We start from the raw sequence: 17,776 nt of genomic DNA on the forward strand, positions 1-17,776 counted from the left end.
TGTGGTTGGGATAAGAATGTCCTGGGTGGAAAATTTTCGAAAAATTAATTAGCGGGGGGGGGGACAGCTATTAAGTACCCGAGAGTAAATGTAATATGAGAGTAATATTTAACACATAATGTACGTATACTTTAGGCGTACAAATTTTCGATTCACGACCTTCACTTTCGCGAATTTAACGGAAAAATATTTTTCGCGAGTATAAACTTTCGCGAAACAAGACGTAAAATTAAGAATTTTGACATGAAACAATGGCCTAGAGGGACAAATACTTCTTGGATTGGCTTGAAACATTTGTCCTTTGACTCATTACTAATAAGTCATATTATAGTCTTTTAGCGGGCTAAAAAGTGCCATAAAAGTTTCATTTTATTCAAAGTTTGAAATTTTACAGATTTTCTATTTTGTCAAGAATTTTTCACGAACATAAACATTCGCAAATGGCCCTTCCTAGAATTTTTAAAGACATTTACTTTCGCGAAAAGGGCCAAAATTCGCTAAAATCACGAAGGTTTCTGCTCGCAAACCGGTTTGGCCCGAGGGGGGGGGGTTAAAAATTTGAGCTCTAGATTGCTTGAAAATGCACTCAATTGTGACAACTATGACAAATTAAAAAAGAAAAACTTTGCATTTCGCAAAATAACCATTTTTGAAAAAATTATTGGGGGGCATAGCCCCTTTTGCCCCCCAGTTGCTACGGCACTGATGGTATCAAAAGCTCTTTTCTACTGTCAATTCATATCCATTTACATTTCCAGCATCACATTGAGTATAAATGTAATTCTTGATTGAAGTGACTTTAGAACCATTACTTTTTATAGTTTCATCAAAAGTGTCAATTCCAATGATAAAATGACAAAAGTAAGTGTTGTTATTTTTCTAGCTCTATAACTATAAGCTATCTCTACGAATTTTTTTACAATCAGGGTCATAATATATTGGCACTTTTGGCTAATTTACAATTTTTCCAAAATTGAAGTTCGAGCGAGAATGTCAATTTTCAGGCCTTCAACTTGATTTCATCAAGTATTTCGATCTGGGAGGGATTTATGGGTTTCTAGGCTATATTTCAAGCCCTACTAGACCATTTTTGAACTTTTGGATCCTCACATCCTAAGGTCCTAAGTCTTAAGTCTAGCGTTAAAACTCAGAGTTAAAACTCTACCCTTCGAACCTACTTTAGAGCACTTACAAATCGATTGTGGTTTCAAAACACCCCGGTGAATTTCCCTTTTGTGCCAAGTATTTTGTCCCTGATTGTCTTTGAAAATAAAAAATGCCGATTTCTGCTCTGCGGGGGGTCTAAAATTAGGAGAAAACCCCAAAAATGTGAAAAATAACCCTTTTCCGACCATTTTGAGGCATTTTCATTAGGTCAAAATCAATTTTTTGTGAAATATTTAACTTTTTGAAAAGGTCCAATTTACGAAAAGTCAAAAACGTGAAAATTTCAGAAAATTTTGACTTTTTTTCAAGTTTTAGCCCCTAAAATTGACAAAAGGCGGATTTTGAGCCCGAAAAATTGCTTGAAACTTGAAATTAGACCCCCCGCTGAGCAGAATTTGGCATTTTTCAGTTTCTTAGACATTCAGGGTCATAATATATTGGCACTTTTGGCTAATTTACAATTTTTCCAAAATTGAAGTTCGAGCGAGAATGTCAATTTTCAGGCCTTCAACTTGATTTCATCAAGTATTTCGATCTGGGAGGGATTTATGGGTTTCTAGGCTATATTTCAAGCCCTACTAGACCATTTTTGAACTTTTGGATCCTCACATCCTAAGGTCCTAAGTCTTAAGTCTAGCGTTAAAACTCAGAGTTAAAACTCTACCCTTCGAACCTACTTTAGAGCACTTACAAATCGATTGTGGTTTCAAAACACCCCGGTGAATTTCCCTTTTGTGCCAAGTATTTTGTCCCTGATTGTCTTTGAAAATAAAAAATGCCGATTTCTGCTCTGCGGGGGGTCTAAAATTAGGAGAAAACCCCAAAAATGTGAAAAATAACCCTTTTCCGACCATTTTGAGGCATTTTCATTAGGTCAAAATCAATTTTTTGTGAAATATTTAACTTTTTGAAAAGGTCCAATTTACGAAAAGTCAAAAACGTGAAAATTTCAGAAAATTTTGACTTTTTTTCAAGTTTTAGCCCCTAAAATTGACAAAAGGCGGATTTTGAGCCCGAAAAATTGCTTGAAACTTGAAATTAGACCCCCCGCTGAGCAGAATTTGGCATTTTTCAGTTTCTCAGACAGTCTGGGTCATAAATATTGGCACTTTTGGCTAATTTACAATTTTTCCAAAATTGAAGTTCGAGCGAGAATGTCAATTTTCAGGCCTTCAACTTGATTTCATCAAGTATTTCGATCTGGGAGGGATTTATGGGTTTCTAGGCTATATTTCAAGCCCTACTAGACCATTTTTGAACTTTTGGATCCTCACATCCTAAGGTCCTAAGTCTTAAGTCTAGCGTTAAAACTCAGAGTTAAAACTCTACCCTTCGAACCTACTTTAGAGCACTTACAAATCGATTGTGGTTTCAAAACACCCCGGTGAATTTCCCTTTTGTGCCAAGTATTTTGTCCCTGATTGTAGGCTAAAATGACTGTCAACAAACATTGTTTTCGTAAAACATTCTGATAAATAACGAGATTGCTCACGGGAATTTCTAACCCGCGCGAGCCAACCCGCACCTGTCAATCATTTTTTAGCAGCATTATTAGTCAGTTTTGCATTTCTTTTCACTTGTGGTTCTGAAAAAAGTGTTTGTAAGATAACAAAAAAGACGAAAGTCGATTTTTATGCATTTTTCTCTTAAAGGAAGAAATTTTGGCGGAAAGAAAATTTGGTGGATTTGGCGGATTTGACTGAAATCCGCCAAATTAAGTTCCCGCCAAATTTCTTTTTTTCCACCATCCGCCAAATTAAATTCCCGCCAAATTAAACATTTTGAAAATATGATCTCTTTTAAGTTAAAGGTCTTTTTGCTATTTTTTCGCTGTTTTGACGCCATCTTAAGGTTAAATTTTTAAGCGACCGCCAAATTAATTTTCCGCCAAATTTAGTTTTTTCGTCCATCCGCCAAATTAAATTCCCTCTGAGGTCTGAAAAAACCTTTTTTGGCCATCCGCCAAATTAAATTCCCGCCAAAATTTCTTCCTTTAAGGTAGTTGAAAGTTTTTGAACATTGGATTTTCAAGAGAAGGGAAAGTCACGACCCTCCACCAACAACCTGATCCATTTTGAAATACTGTACTTGAGTCAAACTGCACTACTTAGAAAGTTTTTGTTTCTTGAAATTCTAACGGGAATTTTCAAAGATATCAATAAGAGAGCTCACAAAACCAGAAAAAGTTTGGTCAATGCTGACAAAACAATACACACTACAACGCACCATGTAGGATTCGAATTCTCAAGAAAGTTACCTTCCCGTTTACTGACTAATTGCCTTAACCATACGACCACTCGCAGCTGTAGTCATGAAGTTATAACAATGATTAAAGATAACATAATTTTATTTGCCATGACCTATAACTTGTCTCAACCTGTCAAGGTATTAACTTCTTTAAGAAATTATTTTTCGATTATTTCCAACATGCGAGAGCCGATCAATCATCGATAGATTTTCAGTTGTCGAGTGACTCGACTCTTATTCCAATTCAGTTAGAGGGGTGTAAACCCTGCCTAGTGCCTATGAAATTAGAAATCTCCATCTGAGGGGTTAGGACACTCTCCAATCTCCTTTAAAGTCTCAAAAGACTGAAGAGAGGAGCTTGTTCTTGCATACAGCAGACAGAGCGGACACGCGGGGGCGATTAAATACTATCGCGCGGAATGCGGGTCAAAAAATTCCCGTGAGCAATCTCGTTATTTATCAAAAAGTTTTCGTAAACTCTTTTGAAAAGTTGCTGTGTATTGGGAGAGTCTTTCTAACCATAAAATTGAACAAAATATGATCTATCGCTTACCAGACTCCTTTATTGAACGCCGATCATCAGATTGCTCATATTTTCATGTTGATGATAAGCAATTATTCTACACAATAGACAGCTCCAGGCTTTTAGGCCTCCTCCTCCTACTCTTGCTTTCTGTAAATGCACGTAAAATTCTACTTTAGATATTAAGCTTTTTTCACGACGGACGTAAAATTTTACCTTAGATCTTACGGAAAATTGTCCGTAAGCGTAAGGCTGTGTTTTGGGAATTTCCCCAACATTATGTAGAGTTTTTGTTGATTAAGAGGGTCTTACGTGACTTTTCCTTCCGTTCAAAACTTTTTGAACGTAAGCAAACTCTACATAAAATGCCTTAAAACACTGCGTAAGCTTAGGGAAATTCCTCACCCTTCAAGGCTTAAGTAAATTTTTACGTGCATGTGAAAAAAGCTTTAAGGTTGTCTTTTGGGAATCTCCCCGCCCTTACGTACAGTTTTTGTCCCATAAGAGTAACCTGATAGCAGCTGTGGAGTTTTCTTAACGTGACACACTGAAGCTCGCTCTAAAGATCGCTAAAAACTAACGGTATATTTTTGCCTACGTCTTTAGAGTTTCAGCGTACTGGGCTAGAAAATACACAATCTGTTATCAGGTTACGTAAGAGGGTTTTAAGTGAATTTTCCTTTCGTTCAAAACTTTTTAAACGTAGCAAACTCTACATAAAGGCCTTAAAACACAACGTAAGCTTAGGGAAATAACCCACTCTTCAAGGTCTTATAAAAAATTTTACGTACATGTGAAAAAGCTTAAGAGGGTGTTACGTGACTTTTCCTTTCGCTCACGGCTATTCACAGCGCGAAGCTTAGAGAATCACGCAATGTAGATGGGGCCTTAAATCGTGGTTTTTGTTCGGGCGGCTGGCGGCCTCAAAATTTATCTTTTTTGCTCATTCTTGTTCCTTGAATTACAAAAAATTTTGAAAATCGGAGAATTTGGAGAAGAATTCTCTGGAAACTAAATTCTTTGGAGGTTAAAAACCAATTTGCCGACTGGAACTAGGATTTTCGAATGTTTTGGACCAATTCGAATGTTTCGTTTCCCGTGGATTCAAAATGGCGGCGCTAAAAGAAGAAACAACCGAAGCGAAAATTTACTGAAATAGGTGGTTTACTTTGGCTGAATACACCTTTTTAAAAAATGACAATGACTTGCAAACTGTTAAAAAGGGAATTATCAGCCCTTAGTCTAATCAATGAAATATTTCTTTGACGTCAATCTCCATTCGTATTTCGAATCAGAGCCATTCTTTTGGTGACATGCAAGCTTGAAAGGCACGTTCTCAAAGACTGATTTTAGCAAAGAAAAGTGTTTTAATGGTATGATACTGATTATTTTGTTCTAAAGAAAGGTTCTGCTCGCCTGTTAAAATGAAAAACCTGTATTTTATAACTTAAAACCCCTTCAAAATAGCAATTTTAATGAAGGGCGTTAATTTACGCCCCGTAAGCTTGCTCCTCCCGCCCTCTCGCCTACATAAAGCGCCCAAATCTAAAGCTTCGCGGGAATGGCTTGCGCTGAATAGCCGTGCGCTCAAAACTTTTTGAACGTAAGCAAAATCTACACATAAGGCCTTAAAACACTTCGTAAGCTTAGGGAAATTCCCCGTTCTCTAAGACCTTGTCATATTGATTGTATTGATGATTAAGAGGGACTTACGTGGGGGGGGGGGGTTTCAGGGGGTATCCGATTCCGCAATTCCACCAATTTTTTCTCCAATTTCCGTCAAACTGTCTTAAATTGAACCAAAATTCCGTCACCGAAAATTCCTTTGAAATTCAATATTTTTGTCGAAAATTCCGCAAATTTGGAATATCTTTTACCAATTCCGAAATTCCGCAGTTTTTTTTTGCTAAATTCCGTTTTTCCGCACTAAAATTGTCTAATTTTCCGTCTCCGTCAGAGAACCCAATTTCCGTAATTCCGTCTAAATTTTCGCCAAATTCCGCCACTCCGTCCGAAAAAAGGGCCGATTCCGCTCCTCCGCCAAACGTGAAACTTACGTGGCTTTTCCTTCAAGGGGGGGGGGCGTACGGTTTTTCGGTATTGCGGAAATCGACCCTTTTTTCTTCGGAAATTCGGAAATCAGGCAAAATTCCTTCGGTATTTCGGAATTTTGAAATTGTTTCGGTATCGGAAATCCATGAATTTTGGCTTCGAAATTTCGGTATTGTAAAGTTTTTATCCCTTATTTTCGGAATTTTGGGAAATTTGATGAAAAATTAGTCAAAAAGAGGAAAAATACCCAAAAAATTAGTATCGGAATTGCAAGTATTTTTTTACGGAATTTCGGAAATTTTGGCAAAATTATTCGGTATTTCGGAAATCTCGAACCCCGTACGCCCCCCCCCCCCCCTTCAAAACATTGAACGTAAGCTTGACATTTTGTGTTGATTTTTGGCCAATTAGACTATATAAAATAGCTAAACAGCTTAGGTTCTGTAGGCTAGACCATGAACAACATATGGTTAGACTGTAATTTCGTAATTTGATGGTGTTCTTTTTTGACACTGCCAATAATAAATTCAGCCCGGGATACTTCTTATCCGGAAAGGCTGTTAGACACCGGAATGTTTCCATGATATGTCAATATGGTATCCGAGCAGTGGTGAAAAAAATTTCGATGTAAAGTTTTTTCTGGAAATATTCTTGATTCTATCCTATTTTATCATGGTAGGTTCATTTTCTCGCATACACAGGTTTGTACATTTTACAATGGGTTAATTCTTTTTGCTTCTACAGCAACATGCAATTATTACAGTAAGTTTTATGAGTTCAAACATTTTATCATTTATATTATACGCAAAAAAAAAAGAAGAATCAAATTAATGTGCCACAAAATTTCTAAACTAAAGGGATTTAGGTCAGGCCCAATCGATTGTTCGGTTCATGTCCTAGAAGTTTTTAATAAAAATGGGTAGGTTGGTTGGTCAGTCAGTTGGTCGGTAGGTAGCTAAGACTGTAACCTTTTTTTTCATTTTCCCACCAAAAACCTCAAAAACCTCCTTCTTGAGCAATCGCGCAATGCAATCCTAGAATCCAGAATTAAGAAATGGGCCATTCCAGAAAATTTTTGTTACCCCCCGTCGGACGACGTGCATTTTTTAATTTTTTCTAGCCTCGGAAATAATTTCTCTTTTCCAGTGGTGGTCGGAAATTCCGATAAAAATTCATGTACTTTTGCAAAATGCATCGGAAATTCCACTCTTTTTTGCCTTTTTTAACTCAATTGCCTTGGAAATTCATACATTTTCTTCTCTCGCTTTGGAAATTTCGAATTTTAGTGAAAACTTTTACCCTCGGAAATCCTGTGTCGTCCGCCCCCCTGTTACAGACAAATTCTGGAATGGCCCAATAGCCTGAAGCCCAAACCCACAAAGGTACTGTGAAGTTTGGGTAACTTGCATCAGTGGAGGCTAACATGCATAGCTATCGATTGTGATATAATACGACCCTGCCGGTGGTGCACCCGACAGTCGGGTGCTGTTGTGGGGTGTTCTAAGTTGGAAATTTAAACACCCAACAGTTGGGTGCACTTTGTCGCGTGCTACAATTACATCTTGGGCGCTTTTAACAGCACCCGACATGTAACAAAGTTAGGAATTTTAGCACCCAACTGTCGGGTGTGCTATTGTCGGGTGTTTTCGCAAATTTAGAAATTTAGCACCCGACAAAACACCCGACAGCACCCGACTGTCGGGTGCACCAGCAGGGTCATATTGTGATGGAAGTAATCAATACCGTGAATGGTCCTAAATCCGACAGCCTTGCCTAAATCCGACCCTCCAAATCTTGAATCTTGAATCTTCTTGAATCTTATAATCGTCCTCTTTGTTGACAGTGTTACATCAACAAGCACCTTCTTCCGCTAAATCACGTATAAGGTGCAAGACATTTGTTTCTTTTTTTTTTTTTCCTTTTGATTTGTTTACAATGTTTCTTTTAGTTTTTCCTCTTTGTCTCTTTTTTCTATTTGGAGATTTAGAAATTGATTTGTTTGTCTAATGATGTTAAGATCGTCCGTTTCCTTCAAGCATGCTACTGTCAATTCGGCAGGAGCTGTTGTACTTCTACATGTTATCATGTGTTCAGTGCTTTCTTTCTCCTCGCATAGCCTGCATGTTCTCTTCCTTCCAAAGTTACTACCAACATCTATCATTTCAAGCCTCCTTCTCATCGTTTCACTAGCTTCCTTTAATCCCATTTTATTTAGATAACTTTTCCTTTCAAACCTTTGTCCACTTTGATGCCTCATCTTTCTCATTTCTTTCTCATCCAACTCCCTTTCAATCTGCTCAGCAATTTTCCTCTTTATTGTTTTCTTCCATAGTTCTTTCTTGTATTCCTTAGCAGTGTTCAAGTCTACCCCAATGTCTCTAGCAATTCTTCTTGTCTCTGATGCCCAATTATTGGTCTTTGCTGTTTCACTGCATTCCTGGTCCTCTATCACCACTCTTCCTAATCTGCCTTTGGCTGACGTTATAAGGTTTTGATAGAGCATCATTCTGTGATAGACCACCTTCTTTTCAATCGGCCATATCCCAGTCTCTTTCAGGATGCCAAAGTAAGGTGTTGATGATGGCATTCTTAGTATGGACTTGAGTATTCTCGCTTGGATTCTTTCTAATTCTTCAATCTCTTTTTTGTCAATCCTTGTCCAGCATTCCAGGTTGTATATCAGAGTTGGGACGACTGTTCTCTCATAAACTAGCAGTGCTGCATCTGTGGACATTGATCCCAACCATTCTTCCTTCACTGTTCCTTTCAGCTCATTTAACATAGCCCAACTCCGTTTTTCAATTTCCTTTAACTGCTCAGAAAGTTTGCCATCTTCTGTGATCCAGTTGCCTAAGATTTTGTAGCTTGCAACTCTTTCAATTTTTCCTCTTTTGACATTCATATCCAGCTCTTGAACCTCCTCTTTCCTCTTTCCGGTTTTAATTATCAGGTAATTCGTTTTTCCCGTGTTGAAAGTGAACCGCTTTTCATGCTCCATTATTTGTAGCTTTCTCCCAACACACTTAACCAATGAGGGAGTCCCTGCAGCTGTAATATCATCTACGTAAGTCAAGGGGGCTATAGATAGGTTTGGGCTGACTACTGTTCTTGCGTCTTCTCCAATTTCTGCTATCTTTGATGTGTTGCAGCAGCACAGCAATGGTCCAAATATTGTACCTTGCTTGACTACTTCCTCAACCTGAAATTCTTCGGTCTCTCCACAAGGTGTCCGAACCGTCATTCTTGCCCTTTGGTTTAGCTGTTTTAATAGTTGGGTCTCTCTCTCTCTCATGCCACAGTCCTTCAGGTCTACTAGACAGTCATCCAGCCAGAGTTGGTCGAAACACTTTTCTGCATCGGCGCAAATAATGTAGGTGTCTCTTCCCACCTCCCTGTTCTTGTCTAGTACCGCCATCAGTGCTAGCCAGTTGTCCTTGGTCGATCTCTCCTTTTGTCCACCGTTCTGGAATTTGTTTATATTCAATTTTGACTCTGCCTTGTTAAGTAGTACTTTCTCAAACACTTTGCTGACCGTATTGGTCAGAAAAATTCCTCTCCTGTTCTTCATTTCTGTCTTCTTTCCCTTGTTTTTATATATTGACTTGACGGTTACTTTTTCCCACTGCTCTGGTATAATCATGTTCCTGAAGATTTCGTTGAATATAATTTTCAGTGATTTGATCATCTCACCACCTCCCTCTTTCAACATCTCATTCCTCCATCCTCCAGAATCAGGTGCCTTTCTTCTTTTCAGCTTTCTTACTACGTCATTTATCTCTTTCTTGGTTACAGTTAGGGCTTCCTGTGTATTTGCCACTTCTTTCATGTTTTTGATCTTTTTCTCTACTGTCGATTCTGATTTCATTTGGGCTTCATTAAAAGACTCTTTGTCTGGTTTTTTAAACAGGTCCACATAGAACTTTTTGAAGACATCAACAATCTTGCTCTTTTCCGATACCATTTCCCCTTTCTCGTTGACCATTTCGCTTGCTATCTCTTGTTGCTTTCCTTTGACTTTTCTTTTGAATTCCCAGAAACTCTCCTCCTTCATCCCACCTCCATTCTTTCTCAACTCTTCAATTGTCTTTTGAATCTTCCTTGCATACCTGTGTTGTCTTTCGTGAATTATATGTCTGTTAAGTAGCTTTCGCCTGCTTCTGTTTATTTTGGATGGTTTCAATTTCTTTATTTTCTGCTTTGCCCTCATTAGTACTCTCACTCTATTACTTTGCTCCTTCTTTTTCTTCACCTTGGTTTTGCATAGATTCATGATGTTATTGACCTTTGCTTCCCATCTGTTGTATCTGTCTTGAAATGCTTCTTTTTCTTGGAGTATCCTTGAGATTTGCTGACCTTTCAAGATTTCTCTGAACTTCGACATTCCCTTTTTTCCAATCACCTCCTTTATTTCATTACTTCTCTCAATATTAATGCTCCACTTGATTGTACTTATTATGGCATTGTGGTCTGTATATTGTTCTTTAATTTCTTCATTGTCATCTTTTATCACATGATAGGGGGTGAACCGTCTTTCTTCGTCTATTAGCATTTGGATTACACTATCTTTCTCCGTTTTTTCTATTATCATGTAGTCAAGAACTGATTTCTTGTCTTTTTCGACTCTTGTCCATTTGCCTTCAGTAACCTCCAAGTCATTGACTATCACACAATCTCTCTCCCGTGTCATCCGTTCCAGCTCTTTTCCTCCTTTGTCAGGTCCTCCTGCAGATTTAGTTTTTGAGTTGAAGTCCCCTACAACAAGTACCTTATGTCCTTCTTCCTGTCCTTTCAGAATTTCTTGCTCGACCCCTTGATAGATTTCTCTGATCTCCTTCACTTTTGCTTTTTCTCCTTTTGGCGCATATATTACTCCAAGTCTGTACTTGGTTGTTGTTCCAATCTGCACCCACATGGATTCCATATTTTCTGTCTCTTTTGCCTCCAGTTGTACCACGCTTTCAAATATATCTTTCTTGAAGCCGATTGCTATTCCTCCTCCTTGACTATTTCTGTCTTTCCTGATGATTTTGTATCCTGTTATTTCTTCTAATTTTTCTCCCCTCTCCATATGAGTCTCCACTAAGGCAAATATTGTTGGTGTTGTTTTCTCAATGGCAATAAGCAGGCTATCCCATTTCGACTTTAGTCCTCTGATGTTGTTATAGTATATTGTGACTTCTTTCAATTTTTTTTCTATTGTTTTCTTCCTTTTTTTCTTTTTTTTGTCTTTTTTGTTTTCTTGGTACGGTTCTTTTGGTTGCTTTTGTTGGATCATGCTTGGTGGGGGAAGTTCTGATTGGCCTGTCGAAAATTTTCGGTAACCAGCTTTCTCACCACGTCATGTAACTTGGCCATGATCTTATTTTCCATTGCATTTTCTCTGTTCTCTCTTCTTTGATCTTCTTGTCCTTCTATGTAGTGTCTGTATCTGCATCTTTCTGGGCCAAATCTGCAAGCCTCACCGTATCTGCAGAATTTCTGCCGTTCCTCCTCTTGCTTGTTGTGTTGTTTTTTCCTATTATTGTCATGCTGAAACCAGCACCTATCTTCAAACTTACAATCTCCGTACTTTTCAAAGTAGTAGCACTTTTTCCTGCTGTTATTCTTCTCTTCTCTGCTTGCCTCTCTACCAATCTCCTTGTTGTCTTGCTTAGTGTTGTTGTCTTGCTCAGTGTTGTTGTCTTTTCTTGATGTTATGTTTACTACTTTTGTTATCTCAAGCTCTTTATTTACTTCCATTACCTCTTTTAGGTTTTCCTCCAGCTGAATGACCTTCCTTTCAATGTTGCTTCTTTCAATTCTTAGTTCTTCTATTGTCTCCAGGTAAGCTCTTATTTCCTTTTTAAGTTTTTCTGCCTCTCTCGTATGCTTCTTTTCTTCCTCTTTTCCTTTTTTCTGCAATATTTCGATTTCATCTTTCAAAAAGTTGTTCTTTTCCTGTGTTTCCATTAGTTCTTCGTTAACTACTTCTTTTGTTTCCTTATTTAGTTTACTATGTAGCTTTTTTATCTCCTCTTCTAGTGTCTTGTTTTTTGCCTTCACTTCTTCTCCTTCTTTTTGTCGTTTGATTTTCTCCCTTTTTAATATCTCTATTTCTTCTTCCAACTGCTTTTTTGACTCTTCTTCCTGTTTCGCATCTCCCTTCATTTGCTTTATTTCATTTCTAAGCTTTGCAATTTCATCTTCCCTTTCTCTCCTCTTTTTCTCCTCTGTTTCTTCACACGTTCTGCAAACCCAGTTCATCGGCCCACTTTCTAACCCTTTGCTCTTAGCCATCTGTAGCCATTCATGAATCAATTCAAGCTCTCTTCCACATCTGTTGTGGGCGTGAAACCACGTCTCACATGATTCACATTCTATTGCCTTGGCATTGTCTTTCACTTCTCTACCACATAAACCACATCTTGCTTCACCTTCCTCTTCACTATCTCTTTCTTGCCTCTGTGATGTTTCTCCTTTTTTGCATTTAATCTCTTCTTTCCCTATATCCTCCTTGCCTTTTTTGCCTGCTGTTATTTCCTTTTTCTGTCCCTTAGCCTGTTGTCTTGTTCTGCTCAGTTTTTTGTCTTTTTCTTCATCCTCGTGCTTGCCTTCTTTCTTCATGTAATCTTCTGCTCCTTCTCTACTTGTGAAACTTTTATAGCTTGCCCCTCTGAAATTATTCACTTGTGCTTGGCACTCTACCCAAGTCTCAAAAATCCCTGTCTTAAACCCTTTTGCTACCGCATAGTACTTCGTCTTTCCCATTGCTGTGTTCTCCTGTCTGTCAACTCTCTGTCCTCACAAACCAGCTCAAACTACCGTTAAAGAAACAAATGTCTTGCACTCTGTTTAGTTCATTGAACTTTTAACAAGAATAAAAGAAAAGGATATTTAATTTTGAGTGGTTCGGTAACGGTTTCGGTTACGGTTTGATGGTTATAACTGGCCCCTTCTGTGTCACGTTCTCTTGTTGCACAAGGACAGAACACCCTGCACCTGCTAACTGCCCAAACAGATTCTTGTCAGGGTGCTACTACTGTCCCTGGGACAGTAGATTTTTGACCGCCATCTTACCCTCGTGCCGTGGCCATTTGTCAATCAGTGTTGCTCGAATCCCTCAGATCCTTGGCTAGAAAAAGCTATACCTGTTTACTATTTTCTTGCCAGAATCAACAAGCCATCAACCAACAAAATTAATACTGACATCAAAAAATTCACACGACCTTTCCACTAGACACTTCTAAATTATCTGCCATTATGGAGATGTTCCGAAATTAACCAATCGGGTTTACAATCGGAATTCCTCTGGGAGTTAGCGAGTCGGGAAATGTAAAGTTACGTAATAGGTAATACATAATTTTTCCGGGGGTGAAACGTATAAGTAAAATTGAAATGGTTTGTTTTTATTCTTCATTATATATTTAAGTTTCCATTATCAAAATTCTATAAATGCTAGTTTGTAGACCATATTAGAAAATTGTTATATATTTCGCAAAATAAACACTTACAAAAGCTATTATATTCTTACTATTTTTACCCCCACTTTTTAAACAGCGTCTTCTGTGGGCATGATATCAGGCGGAGACAAAAGGCCCTCATCGTAAGATTCTCGGGTCGTCTTAGTGTTTGTTCCTTTGGTCGAGTCTGCCGGTCCTATTGTTCATGCTAAATCCATACACGATGACGTCAATGTTGTTTGGCGGCATACCTGAAAATAAAAACAAAAAGATTATCATATTATTTTTGCATGAATTACGCTACCTTATACGTCATTATAAAATTATACAAAACGAAAGCGAGTCTAGGCGGGCCCTAATATTTTTTCTCTCGCGGTCTCCAGGGGAAAACGAAAGTGATCGATATTCTTCGAAGGAAGAATTTGCCAAACAAACCCCTAGACAAAAAGATGTATTTTGAGGTTGGGAATGGATCCTGCGAAGATGAAAAATTTTTGACTAGGCGTTTTTTTGGCAAAGCCAAAAACTCTAATTTTTTTCTTCCCTCAAGGTAAAAAGGTTACGGGTTTTGAGCAATCGAGGCAAAAATCAGCAAAAAGCTGGTGTTTTCCGTAAATCTGAGAATCGCAATAATATCCTCACTGCAAATAACTGCTATGAAAAAAATTCTATGTTTACAAACATTCCCTCTCCAAGTTGAACAATAAACTATTGCAAGGACTCTCGAAACAAAACATCTAACAAGATAACTATAATGTCAAGATTTCAATTAATGTGATCAAAAAAGTGTGAGTTGTAAAAATAAGTACCTCTATTATTCTGAATCCGTTGCTCGTGTTTAAAACATTAACAATTTATGTAATGAAAAATTATGTTTTGTATAAGAAGCAATTATTGTAATTTGGTTCAATTGGTTCAGTGTATCAAATCTCTCAGTTTAGTTGACACTTTGGTATCTTCATTGCGTCACAGCGAAAGGTTTGTTTTTATTTTAGTTTGTATCTTTGAAAGACCCCATCGGATTTAGGCAGGGCTGTAGGATTTAGGACCACTCACGGTATATAATGATAAAAAATAATCATGTAAATAATCAAAGCCCAAAGGTGGTCAGTTTTTTAGCAATTTTTGCCTCGCTAACCCAAATCTCGCAACCTCTTTACCGGTAGATCGAAATTAGAGTTTTTCAGCGTTCCAAAAAAACGCACAGCAGAATTTTTTTCATCTTCACAGGATCAATTCTCAACAACAAAATACATCATTTGGTCTTTGGGTTTGTTTCTGACGTTTTTCCTTCAAAGAATATCGATCAATATCGAGCTTTTCTTAAAGATATATCATAGTAATTGGTTATCAAAGCAATCAATTGGTTTTCAAAGTTATCAAAGTTATCGAAAGTAATCAATAACAATCAAAGTACTCAAACGGTTATCAAGTCTTTGAAGGGTTGTTAAGAAAGTGATTGAATACTCACAATTTTTTTGAAATTTTGGTACTTGACATTGTACCGTCTCGACAAATCAACTACGCAGCTCCGCTCGCAGCTCTACTGTACCATTTTTGTTTTGATTTAACTTTGTATTTTAATGACAAGCCAGGTCATTCATTTGAGGGCTATGCATGTTAGCCTCCATTGATGCAAGTTGCACAATCTCACAGTACGCTTGGAGATTAAGACTTAAGGAATACAGCCATGACTAACTGCATTTAGGTGCTTAATATTTGTTTTTATGTATGGACTACACTGGGAAATTTTTTGTGACTGTGAGAAGTGGATGTTGTTTATAGAAGAAAAGGAGGTAAAAAGATTTTTCCAACTAAAACGGAAACATTTTTCTCAAATATTTAGAGTCCGTTGGAGGGCACATACCAAACTATCAATTGGACCTGGCCTTATGAAAAAATAAACCAGGGCTTTTTTTTAACTAGAATAAACCAGCCGATGCTGGAAAGTCAGCCAATATAGCTATATTATTAGTTGGATAGCTTGTAAAGAAGTTAAGTAGCTGCGATGGAAGGAAGGACTAGATGCCTAAAGAATCAAGCGAAATTGGAAAATTTTAAGAGCTAAAAACCACATTTTGCTTAAAAATGTTTGTCCAGGTTACTCAAAACTCCTAGTAGTTAGATGGAGTAGAAAATGAACATTCCGTATGTTAAGCATTTAAATTCAACTTTTAACATTTTTGAAGATAAAGTAAAAATCTAGGGACAAATTACAAATTACAAAATTTTAGATATGTCATAAACCTGCATAAACCTGTACAAAGATTTTATCAAAAAATCAAATAGACAAATCATTTACATTTATAAATACAAGTAGTTTTCTTTTTGAATAATAGTTCATTAAATTTATCCCAGTAGCATGTTTACAATAACCAAGCAAAATAAAACAATGCAATACGAAATGGTAAATGGACAAGTAGATAGCACTTATGTATCATTTTGATCACAACGCGTACAATCTTAAAATTATGTAATATTGCCGCCTTTATTGGTACCTTTTAAAGTTATGTATGTACACATTTTCTTTTTTATCAAATCAAATATTTTCGGGGTATCTCTATTCTAACAAATGGAAATGGTGTTACTCGCCCTGAAATGCATTTCAAAGGTATAATTGTGGCCCCCCTATAAAAAATTTCTTGAAAGGCTAAGCAACCTAGCAGGCGCATAACTTTGTGAAAAAAGTTTTGATTTTTATCAAATTTCTAAACTTTTGTGAAAAATATTTTGATCTTTATTAAATTTCTAAACCAGGGATGATTTTAGTATACCTGACCAAATTCTAATAACACTCTGTCACAATTCTTCAGGTGCTCCTACTAGAAATTCACACTCTAGAAATTGTAACTGTCTGCCATTAACAATTAAGCATACTCCAGAAAAACACAATTTGCCTCAAAAACTTTGCGAAAAAGTAGTTCAGTCTCTATAAAATTTCAACAGAAACTGTATTTTAGTAAGGTAGGTTACCCTTTTATGGACACCCCCTATTATGGACAAACCCTTCTAAAAGATTACAGTACACGCAGTGTTCATATTATATCATGATAATTTGTATAAAAATTTTATTTTTTTATTTTTGATATAAAATAAGTAAAAAAGTAAAAATCAGACAGAAAATATCGAGAAAAGAAATTGACATTATAAACTTAAAAATAATGCACTTGTGGATCTGTATTGTCTTTTAACAGCATCAAACTAATTTATTTGACTAACGATTGGTGATGAAATTATGGTAAAATAGTGTTTCAAATGGGCAGGTCCACCCATTCTCTAACATGGATGTCTGTTACCTATTATGAACAGGTGGGTGTTTCCAACCAAAAAAGCCCAAAACATGTGCCAAGGTCACAACACACAATCTGCGTCCAGATGTGTGAACAATAAAAAAATAATATGTGATGATCGTCATTTTATCCAGTGTTCTGGCGGCAATCAAATATATGTTTCGTTCACGTCAAAAATCTTCATAAAATAGAGTCAGTCAGTTGGTCGGTAGTAAATCTAGTCAGGTTTTTTGGAAAATGGTTTCAAAGTATAGTTTTTAATATTTATTCGCTCGCTTCATGAAAAATTCTGACAATTTTCTGACTCCTCCAGCATTTTTGTCTGCCAAGTTGGTTGGATTGGTTGGCCGACGCAAACAGCTGGCGCCAACATAACATATTTTTGATTGTCTCCCTCTGCTGTTGTTGTAGCCAAATACGCCAGTGCAGTATGGATTCCACAAAATCTCGCGCCGAAGATATTTTTCCGTACAGTAAGCCTCACGGCAAGCAAAATTTCTTTTGTACCAACATTCAATTTTTCAATAAGGGTGCAAGATGGGAAAAGAGGTGCATGCGCCAACATAATTAATAAATTGACGCAAGCGTAAGCGAGCAAAAGCAAATTTAGCCAAATGAAAGCTAAAAATCAATGGATTATGGAGTCATTCACGCCTAGCTGGAATTATTACTTTACACCAACTGAAAATCAAACAATCTTTGTAAGTACCCTTAAACCAATGCATCAAAAACGTTTCAGTTGTACGTTAGTTACACGAAATCCATACTGGCAAATACGTCCAAGTCCAAAAACATGATTGCATCCTGTCTTCATCAAATTTAGACAGTAGCTGTACTTTTTTATACTTTATCATATTCCAATGCATTATAACATGATCAATTCCACCTACAGCTAGAGACAAACAGGAAAAATATGTTTATTTATTATGCAAAAAGCAGAAATTCTTGAAAGTAACAAAAACTTGAGCAAATTGCTAAACCTTCAACAAATATAAAAAAGAATCCCCTTGATGAAAATCATGTGTTTGATTTGCCAAGTTTCAAAGTCATTATAAAAA

At 37.0% G+C, this 17,776-nt stretch overlaps 1 pseudogene; it reads right to left on the reverse strand.

Moving 5' to 3' along the window:
* Nucleotides 1-7,805: 7,805 nt before the first annotated feature.
* Nucleotides 7,806-13,010, reverse strand: LOC136806975 (axoneme-associated protein mst101(2)-like; annotated as a pseudogene).
* Nucleotides 13,011-17,776: the final 4,766 nt, after the last annotated feature.

Source organism: Clytia hemisphaerica, unplaced genomic scaffold (assembly GCF_902728285.1).
Source record: "Clytia hemisphaerica strain Z4C2 unplaced genomic scaffold, Clytia hemisphaerica genome assembly, whole genome shotgun sequence".
In the NCBI taxonomy this organism is placed as follows: domain Eukaryota; kingdom Metazoa; phylum Cnidaria; class Hydrozoa; order Leptothecata; family Clytiidae; genus Clytia; species Clytia hemisphaerica.